Source organism: Temnothorax longispinosus, unplaced genomic scaffold, assembly GCF_030848805.1.
Source record: "Temnothorax longispinosus isolate EJ_2023e unplaced genomic scaffold, Tlon_JGU_v1 HiC_scaffold_13, whole genome shotgun sequence".
Lineage (NCBI taxonomy): Eukaryota > Metazoa > Arthropoda > Insecta > Hymenoptera > Formicidae > Temnothorax > Temnothorax longispinosus.
The window spans coordinates 666533-682584 of record NW_027269815.1 but is presented as its reverse complement, the minus strand read 5'-3'; the positions used below and the strand labels follow the sequence as shown (position 1 = coordinate 682584).

General features: G+C 33.4%; 1 long non-coding RNA gene across 1 annotated transcript; it reads right to left on the bottom strand.

The window, feature by feature from the left end:
• Window positions 1-2121: 2121 nt before the first annotated feature.
• Window positions 2122-2900, bottom strand: LOC139823520 (uncharacterized). The gene is made up of 2 exons (XR_011734807.1): window positions 2731-2900; window positions 2122-2507 (listed from the first exon to the last, which is right to left on the bottom strand). It is a non-coding gene; the product is annotated as an uncharacterized lncRNA (long non-coding RNA).
• Window positions 2901-16052: the final 13152 nt, after the last annotated feature.

Below are 16052 nucleotides of genomic sequence, written 5' to 3'. Positions count from 1 at the left end.
CAGGTTTTGTGGAATTTAGTCGGCGCACAATGTAGCAATAAAAATGAAACTCTCGCGCATCATTTACAACGCCTGGTTCTTAGTTAATAGGAGAGAGATTCGCTTCTGCAAATAGAGTAGATGCACTGTCACGCGTAAGATAAAACAAATTACAAATGCAACAATGTTTAATGCAATGTGTAATTATGTATCACGACAAATAACACGGATCAACTCTGCGCTGTATGCAGAGAGCTCGATTATTGAATCAACTGCGATAATCAGAATTGTGCCATCTGCAGCCGACCATGATTCGGTTTAATGACCTTGATAAACACTTGATAGATACATCTATTTTTTTTTTTTTTCGCGGGGAAATCTACTACTCACTACTGGGATCCTAGGTCGTAAAGCCCGTTTTGCCCAGTAGCCCCCTCTGTTAAGAGGAGGGGGAAGACCCCCCCGCCTCCGGGGAGAGACGAGGGGAGTGCCGGATTTTTACCGGCTAAAACTCCGCGAGTGTCCTTCACGGCGCGTTTTTCGATAAGAGAGGGAGTCCCGGGAAACGCACTGATTCTTCCGGGACCCCACCCGCGCCGCGCCCAATGACTGGGCGCCTATCCCGGGGCTTAATGCCCCATGACCTTATGCAGGCCTAACTCTACGTGGCGGGTTGAAGGGGACACCAGCCCTGCCTGCCACCCCTCGCATTAGGGGGTTTTTTGCGACGGACGCGCGGTTACCTCGCCCGCGCGCCCGTGCCCCCCTGATGTTGACCCTCTTTCAATATGTTCTAAATTCATTACAATGTATAACACGCATTAGATCTTCTAAAAATAGAATGCATATATAAAACAAACTTATATTTAAAAAATATAGTTATATTATTACTTATAAATTAAGCATATAAAGATTAATAAGTTAAAATATAAGTCTAATTTCTAGTTAAAGAGTTAAAATAATGTAAACAAAAATTAGTTCCAAGTAGCGAGTAAAATGAATTTCTTTTCTTATTCTTTTAATTTAGGAATGCAAAGAATTTTAATTAAACCCTTAATTTCATACATTCGCTCTTGTACACTATGCTCTCAAGTATCTCTCTCCGCAATGGAAAAAAGAGAGAAATAATTTAGTTTTCCCCGAAACATAAAACTGAATCTAATTAGGTACCTATATTTTGCTTGCGCAAATATTCCACACATTCAAAAATTTACGTATACCATAATTATTATACTATGCACATTTCTGTTCTAAATGTAGATATTTTTCCTTGCTTCTTTGACTAATTGAATCGCTAATTGAAAAACTGCTTGATAAAAAAAATATTGAAATACAATATTGCGAGAACAAACTTTATTATTAAAAATTTTTATTTAGTAACTATTTACTGTTATTTATTGACACTTTTACTCTCACTTCTCTTTTCGCTAACAAAGTTAAACGCCACTTGTTACATCATTTTTTATTTTTTATTTTTTATTTTTTTTAAGTGAATATATATCAAATGTATATATCAAATCATTTCAGCTATTATGAATCAATGCCATCTACGAAGTAGATACGCGGTAATGATTCCAACAAATACTTGATATTTATCCTCGAGAAAATAAGTCGCGAAAAAATGTTAAATTCTACATTCTTTACATTACGCTTTTAATATTTTAAATAAAATGCATATGTGCTGAAATTATATTAAAAGATTATAGTTATATCATTGCTTTCTAGTTACATATAAAATAACTAAATTAAGAAATCTGATGTTTATAGTTAAAACGATAAGGCAATTTTAAAAAATAACACATCCGCTCTTCTGCATCATACGTGGAAACAATTTATTTTATATCAAAATAAAATACTTTCTTAAAAATTATAATTACATTGTTACTTATGAAGTATGGATATATCTAATGTTTACAGTTAAAAAGGTAAATGTAAAACAATGTAAAGAAAATGAGTTCTAAGTTGCAAAGCGAGTAGAGCGAATTTATCTTCTTAATCTCCTAATTTAAGAATGCAAAGAATTTGAACTAAAAGCTTAATTTTATACATCTGCATACATTATACTCTCAGAGTATACTCTGCACAATGAAAGAAAAAGAGAAAAAATTTATTTTCCCTACAACACACCGCGCTTCGTTGTGTAAAGGACACAACGAAGCGCGGCATACATTTGGTAAAAGAAAATCAAGCTCGCTATAAAAGCAAACGTTCTCTAGCGTTGCTGAGCCTTTAAAGATCCCCGTAATCGCCTTTAAAAAAAGTCCACCTATAAAACTCTTAAAAATTTCATATTACCGATAAGTCTATTTGCGCAGAAAGAGAAAAAAAAAAGATTATCTCATTTATTTATATCTCAAAACACAAAACAGATAAAACTTACGAGCTATATAACGATCATAAGTACATCTATACATATGTTAAAAAAGCAAGTACTTTTTGTTGATTCTAGAGTTTTGTAATAATTTCCTCGTCATTCTCCTCGACCACAAGACTGTCGTGATCGTCTTCGATCAGCTTCTTCCAGCGTCCTATAAAAGTAAGTATTTACATTACATATATTGAAAGATACGCATATTACAATTAGATAAACAATTAACAAACTTTTAGTTAATGTATGACTTGTTGGAATTATTGCAATCTTAGAAGCAATGTGAGAAATTAATTTTCTCTTTGACACATATATTTGCTTAATAAGTTACATTCTTTCATTAAATGCGTTACATTTATTGCATTCTAATTTACCGCAATTACCTGTTAATTCTTGAATTGTACCATCAGTGCCGTCATATTCGATGTTAGCTTCCTCCTTCAAACGGTTCTGCATGTAGTGTTTTGAAACGATTTTGTCGTCCTCATTCAAAAGCGAGTCGCGATTCTCCTCGATCAGTTTCTTCCAGTATTCTGCAAAAATAAGTATTTACTTTACATATATTTGTTTCGATAAATAGTAGGAGACGAGATAGAAGCGATTTAAGATCGATTACCTATTTATTTTCGTCGTTTTCGTCAAATATATCGGCAAATATCCATCGTAGGAAAAAAAGTCATATAAATTGTAGAGCGTAAAAAAAGCTACAAATTGGTCACCTTACTTTCTCTGTAGCTTTTCAGGGAGCCGAGTTATTGCAAAAAAACGATTTTTTGGTTTTTTCAAGATGGCGGAAAAGCCTCCGCATATTTTGTCCCGCCAACTTAGAGTTAAGCTTTTATACATGCCCCCAAAACCCCCCAAAAGAAATTTTGAATGTTGGATTTTTTTCCAAGTAAAGCATTGGTTTCCCGACAATTTGACTGGACTAATAGTGGATACGGACGATGACGAAGCAGATAGAAAGAAAAGAATAGAAGGAATTTAAGATGGAAAGAAGATGCAAAGAGAGATAATGGGAGAAGCGTTAAAGGAGAGAGAGGGGAAAAGGAGAAGGAGGTAAGTTTGTAAGACAGTAAGAATAACGCTATTTTATATTTAAAATGGGAGGCAGAGTAGGAAAGAAGGAAGGAGGGTACTGGGGAAGAAGGGAGCCGAAAAAAGAGAAAAGCTGCGTCAGGATGGAGGAAGTCAGAGGAGATACTGATCAGGGAAAGCTAAAAAAGATGGCCAGAGAGATGCAGGATGGAAGAGGGAGCAAAGGGAAATAAATTGTAAGGTCGCTCAATGGCCAGATCGGAAAATAAGATTGTAAATTTTATGTTTGTACAGGGTTGGGTACGTCCCTACAAAACGCCCTTTTAGATCCCTTGGGGTAATAAAGTATCATTTTTATTCTATTCTAAACTGGTAGTTTTTATAACTATTCTGTTACCTATTGCAGGTCAAAATATTCCTACTGGCAAGTCTCGACTCTGAGAAGGTCTTCCGCAATCGCTTTCGTGAATGTATATGTATTTGACTATGCATTTGTCTCAAGATGTGGTAATGAACCCGAAAGAGCACACAGGCGGCTAGTTAAGCAACTAATTAAAACGCGGCCGTCGCGAAATTGATCGTCCGCAGATTATTATTTCAGCGGCCGCGGAGCAGAAATTATTAATGCACTCCGCACGCATAAGCCACAAAGCTCAACAAATAACGCGAACGTACTCTCTTATACAAGTTGTCTTATATTATCAATTGAAATATTTTTCGACAAACCTGTAAACGATCCTTCCGTGGCTAAAGTGTTAACGAAGAGAACATCTGAACGAGTAAAAACTAAAGAAAGTATAGGCAAAGACATAAGACAAATAAATTATTTTATTAAATTTATTTCCATTCAATTCCAGAATTAACAGCGTTTTTTTAACTGGCTGTAAAATTGTATCCGGATTGTAACTACGATCGTTAAATTGATGTTACAATGAAATCGTAAACGCTATCCGTCGTTCAGCAGTTAAGTGCTCCCGCATAAAATTGATAGTGCCGATATCGGTAGCTTTTTTTCACAGCCGCATATTGAAATGATAACGCGCGTTATCTGTCAGATAGGTTGGTCGGTTGCTTCTATCTCGACGTATTAAATCAAAATTGTGTCCATGGGTAATACGGGTTCTAACGAGAACGCTATATTTTGGAGGAGACCCTCGACGAATACGTCGAGCTGACATACTTCTCAGTAATCCTTTTGCAGGACACTTCTTAATAAGACACGATTTTTTTCATAAATACAATCAATAAGAATAATAGCGTTTTCACGGCTTCTATTTTTTGTGTTCTACTTATGTCTGATGAATAAGTATAATTAATTTATTGTGATGTATTTTTAATTGATTAATTTATCATTGACAAAATTTATGAACTTCTCGATAATTTGGAGCCATCAGGCGTCCTTAAACAAAATCTTTGTTATCGTTTTTCTGCGGAGCAAATCAACAAAATCCTTCCGTAGATTAACGTAAGCTCTGAATTTCACTACTATTTTATTATTACTACTTGATATGCGAAACACATTTCTGTAGTTTTTGAAGGATTATTTTATAACTGAATTAAAATCGCGTTTTGGAAGAACGGTGTTAAAAAGTTCCAATAGCAAAGAGCATTAGATTATCACCGGTACACAACACGTTTTCGTTAGCTCTAAACATCGCGTATATTGCGCACCAATAAATCCTTCTTAAGCGATGGTAAGCCGTTACCATTTTTTCCTGCGAACTCGAAATTTCGTTATTTACACGAGGCGATGATTAACTGCGATACGAAGAACGAAACATTGTGTTCTTCAAATATTATACAGGATATCTCAAGTCTCTAGATGGCCATCCTTATTGAGAGAGAGATCAACATTAATTATAATTCAGATTTAATTTAAATAACCATTTCAAAATTCATATATTACAATCTATTTCTTGATTGTATTTAACAAGCAGGAAAGAAAGTAAGTGTGAATCCACAATTCTTAAGTGACGAAAAAGTGTGACGCAAATGTTCTTATTTCTTAATGCAATTCATTCATTCTTCGAGGAAGACAAAGGATCATAAAACACAAAGCGTGTGATATTTTCAGCGCAATCCATTCCGTGATCGCGTATATATTCTCGTCGAGACGGGACGGATATTTGAGCTTCGAGGATACCCTCAACCTCTGCTCGGCGACCTCTTCTCCGCGAATTGTCCGCGGGGCATTCGGGCTGCATAGGCTTTTGAAATTTTCGGTAAGCTTGCGAACACAATTGAATCTACATCCGCGGATTTTTGTGTGCGCCGAATTCTAACTTTCGTCCCGGTAAATATTTGTCATCTGCCAATTCTACACGCTTATTAAACATATCCGCGAACAAAGCCTTAGTTGTCAAAAATACAATTACAAAACTCCGTTGTTTGCTAAGGGAAGAGAAGAATTGTCTCAACGGCATACATTTCACCAAATTCGTGGAACACACACCTTGGATAAACCATGACAATTTAATTTAAAAACTGCTTAAAAATTAATTGTGCCTATTACTTTATAAATACACCGACTAATTTGTCTTAATAAAATTTATTAAGGTGCTCCGATATAATACATTATAATTACACGATAACGTGTAAGGGATACAAGTTTGCAGACTGTCGTCGAACATTCGCATAATAGTAAACAGCGGCTTGCAGTCGATTTCGTTAATCGGGGTCGTTTAATTTCGCGGAGCTACGTCAATTACCGTAGAAATGGAAACGCGCTCTCGCAGCAATCTGCCGATGCAACTGCGACTCCATTCAAATAAATTGGATCGTGTTATGCAGTATGGAAAGTGTCATTTTGCACGATCTTCAGTCAAATCCGAGAGATGTGCTCTAGTTTCCGTCATTTAAATTTCAATTTTATCTCCTTAGTTTTATAATAGATGTCGCTTATTTTGACGCTACATAATGTGACGCACGATTTGACGGGAAATAAATTATATTATAATACAATATGACACTATAATTGCATATTTATGGCATTATAAAAAAATATTTTTATAATTTCGGTATTTGGTAAGAACGGTATTTTTTAAATTTTATTGAACATGAGAAAGTAGATAGTTATTTAACATTACTTGAATATTTATTAATTTGTGGAGAGCACAAAGCTTATTTACACGCGAATCTCAGCCGCGTAAAAAAATGCCACATGCAACGAATATTCCGTGTAAATCGATTAAGTGTATATATAGAATCTGCGTATCTATGTTCAGGATGTATTAGAATGTTTAAAAGTTTAGATAAAATCACTAAATTGACCGGAAAAGACGAAGGTTATCGCATAAAAAAATCAGCGTATAATTATTCATAATGGTTATTTAACATCACTTGAATATTTATTAATTTGTAGAATGCTTATTCACACGCGATTCTCAGACGCGTAAAAAAATGCCACGTATAAATATTGCTACAAATATTCCGTGTAAATCGAGTAAGTAAGTATTCCTTCTCTAAAAAAGGCGTGCAAAGTCGATACTCGAATATATTGCGGTTATTGTTGCCACTTTTCCGCGGTGCCGATTGGTTCTCTCGCTGCGCTTACTTTATTTGCAGCTGTCATCGTACATTTTGACAGTTGTGTGTATCAAGGAGTTAATAGTGTAATAGTAATAGCATAATCCATCCATCCATCCATCCATATCTAAAAAAGAAATGTAAAGTCGATACTCGAATCTATCGAAATTTATTGTTGTCGCTTTTCCGCGATGTTGGTTGGTTCTCTCGCTGCGCTCTTACTTCATTTGCAGCTGTCATCGTATATTTTTAAAGCTATTATAAATAGCGCGCGCCAAGCGCGCGTCTGTGGTTATATAAAATCTGCCTATCTAATATGTTGAGAATGAATATATTAGAGTATATTTAGAACGTTTAGATGAATATAATTAAATTGACCGGCGCGGCGTGACGGAAAACAAGTTATCGCATATAAAAAAATCAGCGTATCATTAATCATTAGTCATAATGGTTATTTAACATTACTTGAATATTTATTAATTTGTGGAATGCTTATTCACACGCAATTCTCAGACGCGTAAAAAAATGCCACGTATAAATATTGCTACAAATATTCCGTATAAATCGAGTAAGTAAGTATTCCCTCTTTAAAAAAAGCGTGCAAAGTCGATACTCGAATATATTGCGGTTATTGTTGCCACTTTTCCGCGGTGCCGATTAGTTCTCTCGCTGCGCTTACTTTATTTACAGCTGTCATCGTACATTTTGACAGTTGTGTGTATCAAGGAGTTAATAGTGTAATAGTAATAACATAATCCATCCATCCATCCATCCATATCTAAAAAAGAAATGTAAAGTCAATACTCGAATCTATCGAAATTTATTGTTGTCGCTTTTCCGCGATGTCGGTTGGTTCTCTCGCTGCGCTTACTTCATTTGCAGCTGTCATCGTATATTTTTAAATCTATTATAAATAGTCTGTGGTTATATAAAATCTGCCTATCTAATATGTTGAGAATGAATATATTAGAGTATATTTAGAACGTTTAGATGAATATCATTAAATTGACCGGCGCGGCGTGACGGAAAACAAGTTATGGCATATAAAAAATCAGCGATTATTAATCATAATCCTTGACTATTCGACGCAATACGTTTTTATATTAAGATAATTCCTCTATTTACGTCGCACAAGGATTAACGCGCAATTACTTTATTATGTGCCTTAGAGTAACTCCGCGCGATATATACGCCGCACCTAAGGAAAACTTTTCCCAGGTAGCACATATTAGTTTCATATAGTTTTTTGAACGTACATATGTTTTATAACCGTAAAGAAATATAAGAAAACGTTTGAACAAAAAAGCTCTAAAAACCATGAAAAATTTAAAAAAAATAAAAAATAAAAGAAGCTCTAAAAAGTATGAAATAATACTTTTAAGAATTCTTTTCAATTTTTTAAGTCGGCGCCAAATTAATAATTATTACATTAATTTAGTGCCAACTTCAAAAATTGAAAAAAAATTCTTAAAAGTATTATTAATTTAGTGCCGACTTCAAATCATTGGAAATTTAGTTTACCCGTTTATTTATTGTTTATTATAAATAAGTCACTATTCCTTTAGTTAAAGGTTAGTTATTTTATAATAATGAGTATTTAACCAATTGTGGCAAAAATATAAGTTAAGATATAAAAGTATCAATCTGTTACTTTTGACTCGAAAGTAATATTTGTTATTGGTGTTGATTTCTATTTATTTGTAACGATGCGCTCCGAAACGCATTCCCGGCGAGCATCAGCCGGATGCCGCCCGGCCGAACACTCGCCGGACGAGACAAGGCACGGTGTGCCCTTTTTTATAATGACACCATTTCGCGTATAATACATGTATTTTTTAAATAAAAATTTTCTTATTATTATTTTAAAATGCCAAATATACAAAAACAAATAAAGGTTTAGCAACGTCTGTTTAAAATAATTTAAAATGTCTAGAACTATTTAAAAAAGTTTTTAAAAAATAAAACGTTTTGTGCTACATTGATTATATGTTTGTTTTTATTTTATTTTACCTTATTAAAATGAGCCTTGAACTCTGTTACAACCAGCTCTAGGGGTAGGGACAATCGTAACAAATTCGATCTTCATAAACTTGATTTTTCTAAGTAATTATAAAATGTGAATAAATTTATTCATATACCATAATGTAAGTAAAGAATGTATTTATCTTATGAAGAAAAAAGTATATATACATATATAATATATATATATATATATATATATATATATATACACGGAGAAAAATTTTATATTAAATTTTACTATGCTGTCGTACCAACTGCGGACCATCAAGACGCACAAGTTTAAATAGTCTTATAGTAAAATTACTATGTTCATAGCATTTAATGTTACAATCATAGCATTCAATGCTATAATTATAGCAGGATTACTATCGCAATGACTGGTCATCAGTAGGGTAAAATTAACCTGTCTCACGACGGTATAATTATAGCATTAAATGCTATGATCGTAGCATTAAATGCTATGGACATAATAATTTTACTATAAGACTATAGCATTTAAACTTGTGCGTCTTGATGGTCCGCAGCTAGTGCGACACCATAGTAATATTTACTATAAAATTTTCTCCGTGTATATATTATATATATATATATATATATATATATATAACAAGTAAATCGAAGATATTAATTCAAATTAGCAAAATGTTACGTTTGTCCCTCCCCTACTATAAAAGAATTATAATAAAAAAAATATTTGTTTTTTTGTATTTAACAAAAAAAAACTTTTAGAAACCCTTGCATTTTTTTCATATATATATGCGGCTGGAATATGTCTAGAGGAAAGTCCCCTATTATGAGATAAGCTCCTAATATGCGATAGCGAGGTTTTCTGCTAAAAACTAATAGGTTCTATCTGTGGTTCCATTTAGAGTAAAACCTATTTAGTGGAAAATTCATTATTTGATCGTGCGTGCACTCGCCTACTACATTTTTCAATTCTGCACATAAACTTCCGTCAATCACGCAAAATAGATGTTGTATCTCATAATTGGGGACTTTCCTCTACGTTCAAAAGACGTATATGAAACTAATATGTGCTACCTTGGAATTACTTTAAAGAGAGGTGTTGAATAAGGTTATACGATTACACCTTCCACAGAAAATATAATGGAAAAGAGGGGATTATTACAACAACTATAAAAGGAGGCAATAAATGTAACGGCGTACTCAGTCCACCAAATACCATCCACTGAATCGAGGATTTGAAGAGATCGTGATTAGAGATTTTGAAATCAGTTTTGAACTAATTTGTAAGTATAATTTCTTTTAATATAAAATTCGATTAGTTACATTTACAACCATACCTCAAACTCAATAGAACAATTTTAAATTAAACATAGTAATATCTTATTTCCTATAACTTTTGCCTACTTCCAAAAATCTGATAAAAAGTAAAAACTCAACTTTATTTGTAAGGAAATCTTAAAAAATGCGGAAATAATTTGCTAAAAATAAGTAAAAGAAAAAGAAATAATATGTGACATGATATTTTTGTCGGACCGGAACCGTAAACCGTACGGAAATTTTATAAAGCCTATAGAACCGGAAACGAAATCGGTACCGTTAAATTATTTTCGGTTCACGGTTTTTTTTCGGTTCAGACACTACCATGTCTCTTGATTTGCTTTCCATGCATATTACGTTTATTTTTGATAAAACTAAGTGCGCGCGGCAAGAAATAAGACACAATTTTTTCTAAAAAATTACAAAATTTATACTTTAGCACGTTAACTGCTATGGTGATTACCTTTATGAGTGAAAAAATGAGTCATTAGAGATCATTTCTGTCTCTGTTAGTAATTTTAATTGGTCAATGTTTTTATTGTTCTCGAAAAGTGCAGTGATAGAAAAGGACGGATTGGCTTCTTAATTCTCCATTTCATCAGTTCCGTTTTCTTTTAGAGTAGAGTTTAATTCTAGTATAATATATCTTTAAAAAAAAAAGATTTAAAAGGGTGCCAAATGTATGTACCCATCACAAATTATACAGAATTATTATATAAAACTGTTTTTTAATTTATACTAAAACAAGTTTTTTTTTTAATTAACGTCTTCTGCAAGGATTACACCATTTATGGAACATTATTTAATTATTATCGTGTTCTCTTGATGTTCTTCAATCTCCATCAGATCTTATACAAAACAGAGATAGTAGTCCAGTCATTTTAGGTTTCTGTGCAAAAAAAATTGTGAAACTACTTTTTTTTAAATCGCTTTATTTCGTGTTGTTTTAAATAACATATTAAAATAGAGAACGATATCGGCAGGGCTAAAAAAGTTATTCAAGATCAAAGGTCATGAAAATCAGTTTTTTGCGAAAATCTCATTTTGTATGGCTCGGAGGTCAATTAAGGTTATTACAAAAAAGAAAGATCGTGAAATTCTGTACAAAAATGGGTATATTCATTTTTTACGTACATACGATGAACTGTTTGCGAAATATAAAGTGACGAAAACTGACTGAAAACCAACGCACAGTACAGCTACTAAAGTCCCTTGCACAATGCCACGGCAACAGGCAATCGGAAGATGACAGGAAATAACAAAGAATCGTTAATTACAACCTAAAAATTTTGAATGCTATGTTGGTTGGCAACAGGCAATAGGCACAGATTTCCAATGTGACGGAAACTCTGTGTCTATTGTCTGTGTCACTATTTATTCTGCATTTATACATGATTTCTGATTTCTATTCCCTGTTCCTATTGCCTATTGCCTATAGCATTGTGCAAGGGGTTAACCCTCGCAGATATAAAATAACGGTACCCATAAACTACAATCAATAAATGCAAGCCAGCTGCCACTCAAGGTTACTACAACTTCTCATTGGCAACATACGGGACGCATATTTTATACCTCCAGTAAGTTGGCTCCCTTACTTTCACTTTCTTAAAGATGTATGTCGCTATAGCTATATGTAGGATAATTTAATCTCAGAAATTATTCATAAACAACATGGTATTATTGGGACAGAAAAAGCGTAAAAATCGCAATTTTGTCCCATTTTTGTATTTGATATGTGTTTAAAAAATCATTAAAAACAGTGAAAAAAAATATAAACAGAAATCTTAAAAAACCGTAATTGCAATTCTCGATGTCATAGAAGTGTACCATAAAAAAATTCATTCATTTTTACCGTACATAAACAGAGATATATATCATGATATTTGCATTGGAAGTATATCTATATATATACAATTTCTGTAACTTTTAAAGCAAATATCTCAGAAACGGATCGGACAATCGACCGCCGAATTTAACACAGGTTTTTTTGGGAGATATATAAGTGCACAATCTCTGTAAATTTCAGCTTTATCCTTTTATTTTGATATAAGCAACATATATCTTTCCTAAAAATTGGTAACAAAAAATTATCCCATAAAAAATTATCCATAAAAAAATCAGCTTGATATCTCAAGTTTGCGGAAATTGAAAGCAATAACGTATATTTTTTTTTTTTTACAGAAATCGTAAACCACTCTTTACTATTAGCAATTTTTCTAATTCTATTACATTCTTTAGTTCTTTCTACTCCTATCTAATATATATAAGTACCTGACGTCTGTATGTCTGCTGTCTGACCGCAACAACTACTTGTTATAGTTCCGAGAAAGTTGGAAAAATTTGTTAACCGGTTTCCAAAACTGGTCTTAATCGCTCGCGACAGTCACGAATTAAAGTGACTGATTAAATTCCCGAAAAACTTTGAAAAATTTCTGATACCGGCTTCCAAAAAGATCGGTAACAAGAAATTATACACCTTATAGCACTCCCGGAAAATTCTACCCCTGTGTTCATATATAACTTTTTGAAATTCGGTCAATTAATTCCCGAAAAATTGGAAAAATTTCGTAACCGGTTTTCCAAAAGATCAGTAACAAAAATTCTACCCTTAACTTCATAAGTTACAATTCTTTGAGATTTCGGTCAATTAATTCTCAACTAAAATTTGAAAAAATTTTGGAACCGGTTCTAAAAAGATCCGAGTCGAGAATGCAGGTAACAAAAAAATGACCACGACATTTTCATCCCCGGAAAATTCTACCCCTGTTTCATATACTTTTGGTAAAATTTGGTCCACTAACGAATGACAGTAGTTCGCGTTACGAGGAATACAGACAGACGACGTGACTATATATATATATATATATAGTGAAAGAATACTAGTATATGTAGGTCCGGAAAGTATGGTCCAGGACTTCTTTTGGATTATCGGTATATGCCGGGACATTTGGCAAGTATGTCCTGGAAAAAATACATAATCTGATAATATATAGCGTATATTCCAGGACTGGACCAGTTCATACCTCTGGAAGCCTCATATACATATTCTTTGTATCTAGGCTATACGGAATGGAGCATACGCCTTGCGCGGAAACTTTACCGCTTATTTTTCTTAAAAATGTTTATCGTACGTGAAAAATAAATATAACCATTTTTGTACAGAATTTTATGATCTTTCTTTTTTGAATATCTTAATTGACCTCCGAGCCATACACAAACGAGATTTCCGCTAAAAACTGATTTTCGTGACCTTTGATCTTGAATAACTTTTTTAGCCCTGACGATATCGTTCTCTATTTTTAATATGTTTTTAAAACAACGAAATAAACGATAAAAAAGTAGTTTAAAATGTTTTGCACAGAAGCCATATTTTCGTCTAAAATAATTGGACTATAGTGGGCCTATTCTGTAAGGAACCGAAGCACAGACTTTTGCACAACACAAGCTGTGCTTTGGCCTTAATTGTTAATAATTTCATTGTCGTTATATATTTGCTTTGCATATATATTATATGTATAAAGTAAAAAAGCTGCGCAACGACAATAACGATAACGAAACTATCGGTAGGGAGTTATAGAATAGGCCCGGAATAAGGCCATATAGATCCAGTAAACTACATATCACATCTTTTGCAAAATAACTACCCGTTAGCATTATCTTTAACACAATTAATACCAGAATTAATCTCTGCTTAACAAATGTACTCGCAAACAGAACGAACTTCCACCTACGACGAACTTGGTTTACGGTTCCATATGTCTCAAATATTCTGAGGAGTTTAAAAGGGTTGTTAAAGATCAAAATGTTAACTTGTCTTTTTACACAGTTTGAACAAACTTAAGAAATTTATTAAAGTACAGAAGGATATTCTCCCAATGCATCTAATAAAAATGTTGTATATAAAATATCTTGTAAAAATTGAGACGCTTCATCATATGTTGGTCAGACGATGAGACAATTAAAGACTAGAACTTCAAAACATCGCAATCATATCCACAGAAATACAAATACTTAGTCTGTCATCACCGAACACAGAATGAATTTCGATCACGAATTTGATTGGGAGACTGTCGAAATTTTGGATAAAGAAAAATATTTATGTAGGACACTAGTTTCTGAGATGACCCATATCAAGTTTGGTCAAAGGAAATAGTCTTAATTCTCAAACTGACACAGATTTTTTACATCATGCATATGTGACGGTTTTAAGCAAATTGTAATCCATGCTCATAAACATTTTGTCGTTGTCAAATCGCGTTTTACTATTGGTACATTAAATATTTATTATTTTGTTTTATTGACTTGTACCTACAATTTATAATCGTTCACCGTTGTTTTGACCTACGATTTATTGCCTCTTCTTGCAATATCTAATCATATCATGTTTGTGTGTCGTATCGACAAGATCGTCAAGTCTCTTCGTAGAGAGTATTTTTATCTGCCATAATTTTATTCATTTCGCGTATGGCTCTGAATTCCACGTTTTTTAGACTGATTGGTGAGTTTTTTAAGGTTTTCTTCTTTTAGTTTATAATATCGCAGCATTAAGTAACAACTTTTACAGATATAGATCAATTGGTCTATTTTCCAACATACGTTTCTTAAAAATCAGTAAAGTTTAATTTATTTTAATTTATACCGCTGAAGATGGCACAAAGTTGGTTCGAAACGTACGGATTGTAAATCACAACGACCAATAAAAACAGTTATTCTGATGTTACGACGGGAGATTTGCGTTTAACCTTTAATTATAGCCCCTTACCTTCTCTTATTTCAATTTTGAGGGTCCTTATACTATTTAAGTAGATTTTATTTTTACATATTTATTAAACCTTTGACGGCGTGCCGACTAAAATGTGTCTGGAAAAATAGAAAGATGCGCCCGGGGCATCGCTTGTAAACAAAAAAGATAGGCGGGGAGTGCTCGACCGGCGGACGAGCAAGAGCAGAGACCACCGAAAGCTAATCGGTCTCCTCGAAAGTATAATAAAGATTATGCTCTCTCTGTAATGACCCGAGGCGTGTATCCTACCCCTGAAAGGGATCCTGACCTTACTGATGAACGTTCATTAACAAAAATTGTCAGACTTGTGAAACACAGTTAAAGTAGTAAATAAAACTTTCGCGCATCATTTACAGCGCCTGGTTCCTTAGTTAATAGCCCACGCGTAATCGTGGGTCCCAATGTGGGTTATATCCGTGTTTATTATTCCCCGTTACTCTTGCAACATCGAGATACAATATAAGCCCGTAGACTGGCATATACATTTAGTTAATCTGTTTTTGTCAATCAGAGAAGAGACATCACGGCCACGCAACATGACGGATTCCAGGGAAGTACCATACTATTGTTCGCCAAGCGGTGACCCGGAGGAGGATAAGGTCAGTCCTATACCATTCTCCCTTTTCTTTTTTTATCATACACTGAAAAAAAAATGCTGTTAAATTAAAAAAAAATGCGGTTGCTTCAATTAAACGTCGACGTCACGGGCATCCACAAAAATAAATAGTTCATTTAATAGTATTTGCTATTGATTGTTATTTTAACTATGTATGTTAAAAGAACAATATATAAATTTCAATTAATGATATAGGACATTGCATTAAACGTATATTGAATTGTAAGAACGCTACTAAATACGAATTGATTACATTGTAATTAGTTGTTTTATACGTACGATTAATTTTAATCATTGTCGCTTGCCCTGAGAATAAAAAAGTGATTATTTAAAAGCATTTTATTTGAAATGTATCAGTGTACGTTTTTAAAATTAAACACCAAATTATTCATTGAATTCTTCATACAAATGAGTTATGTTATGTATAATTATATTAA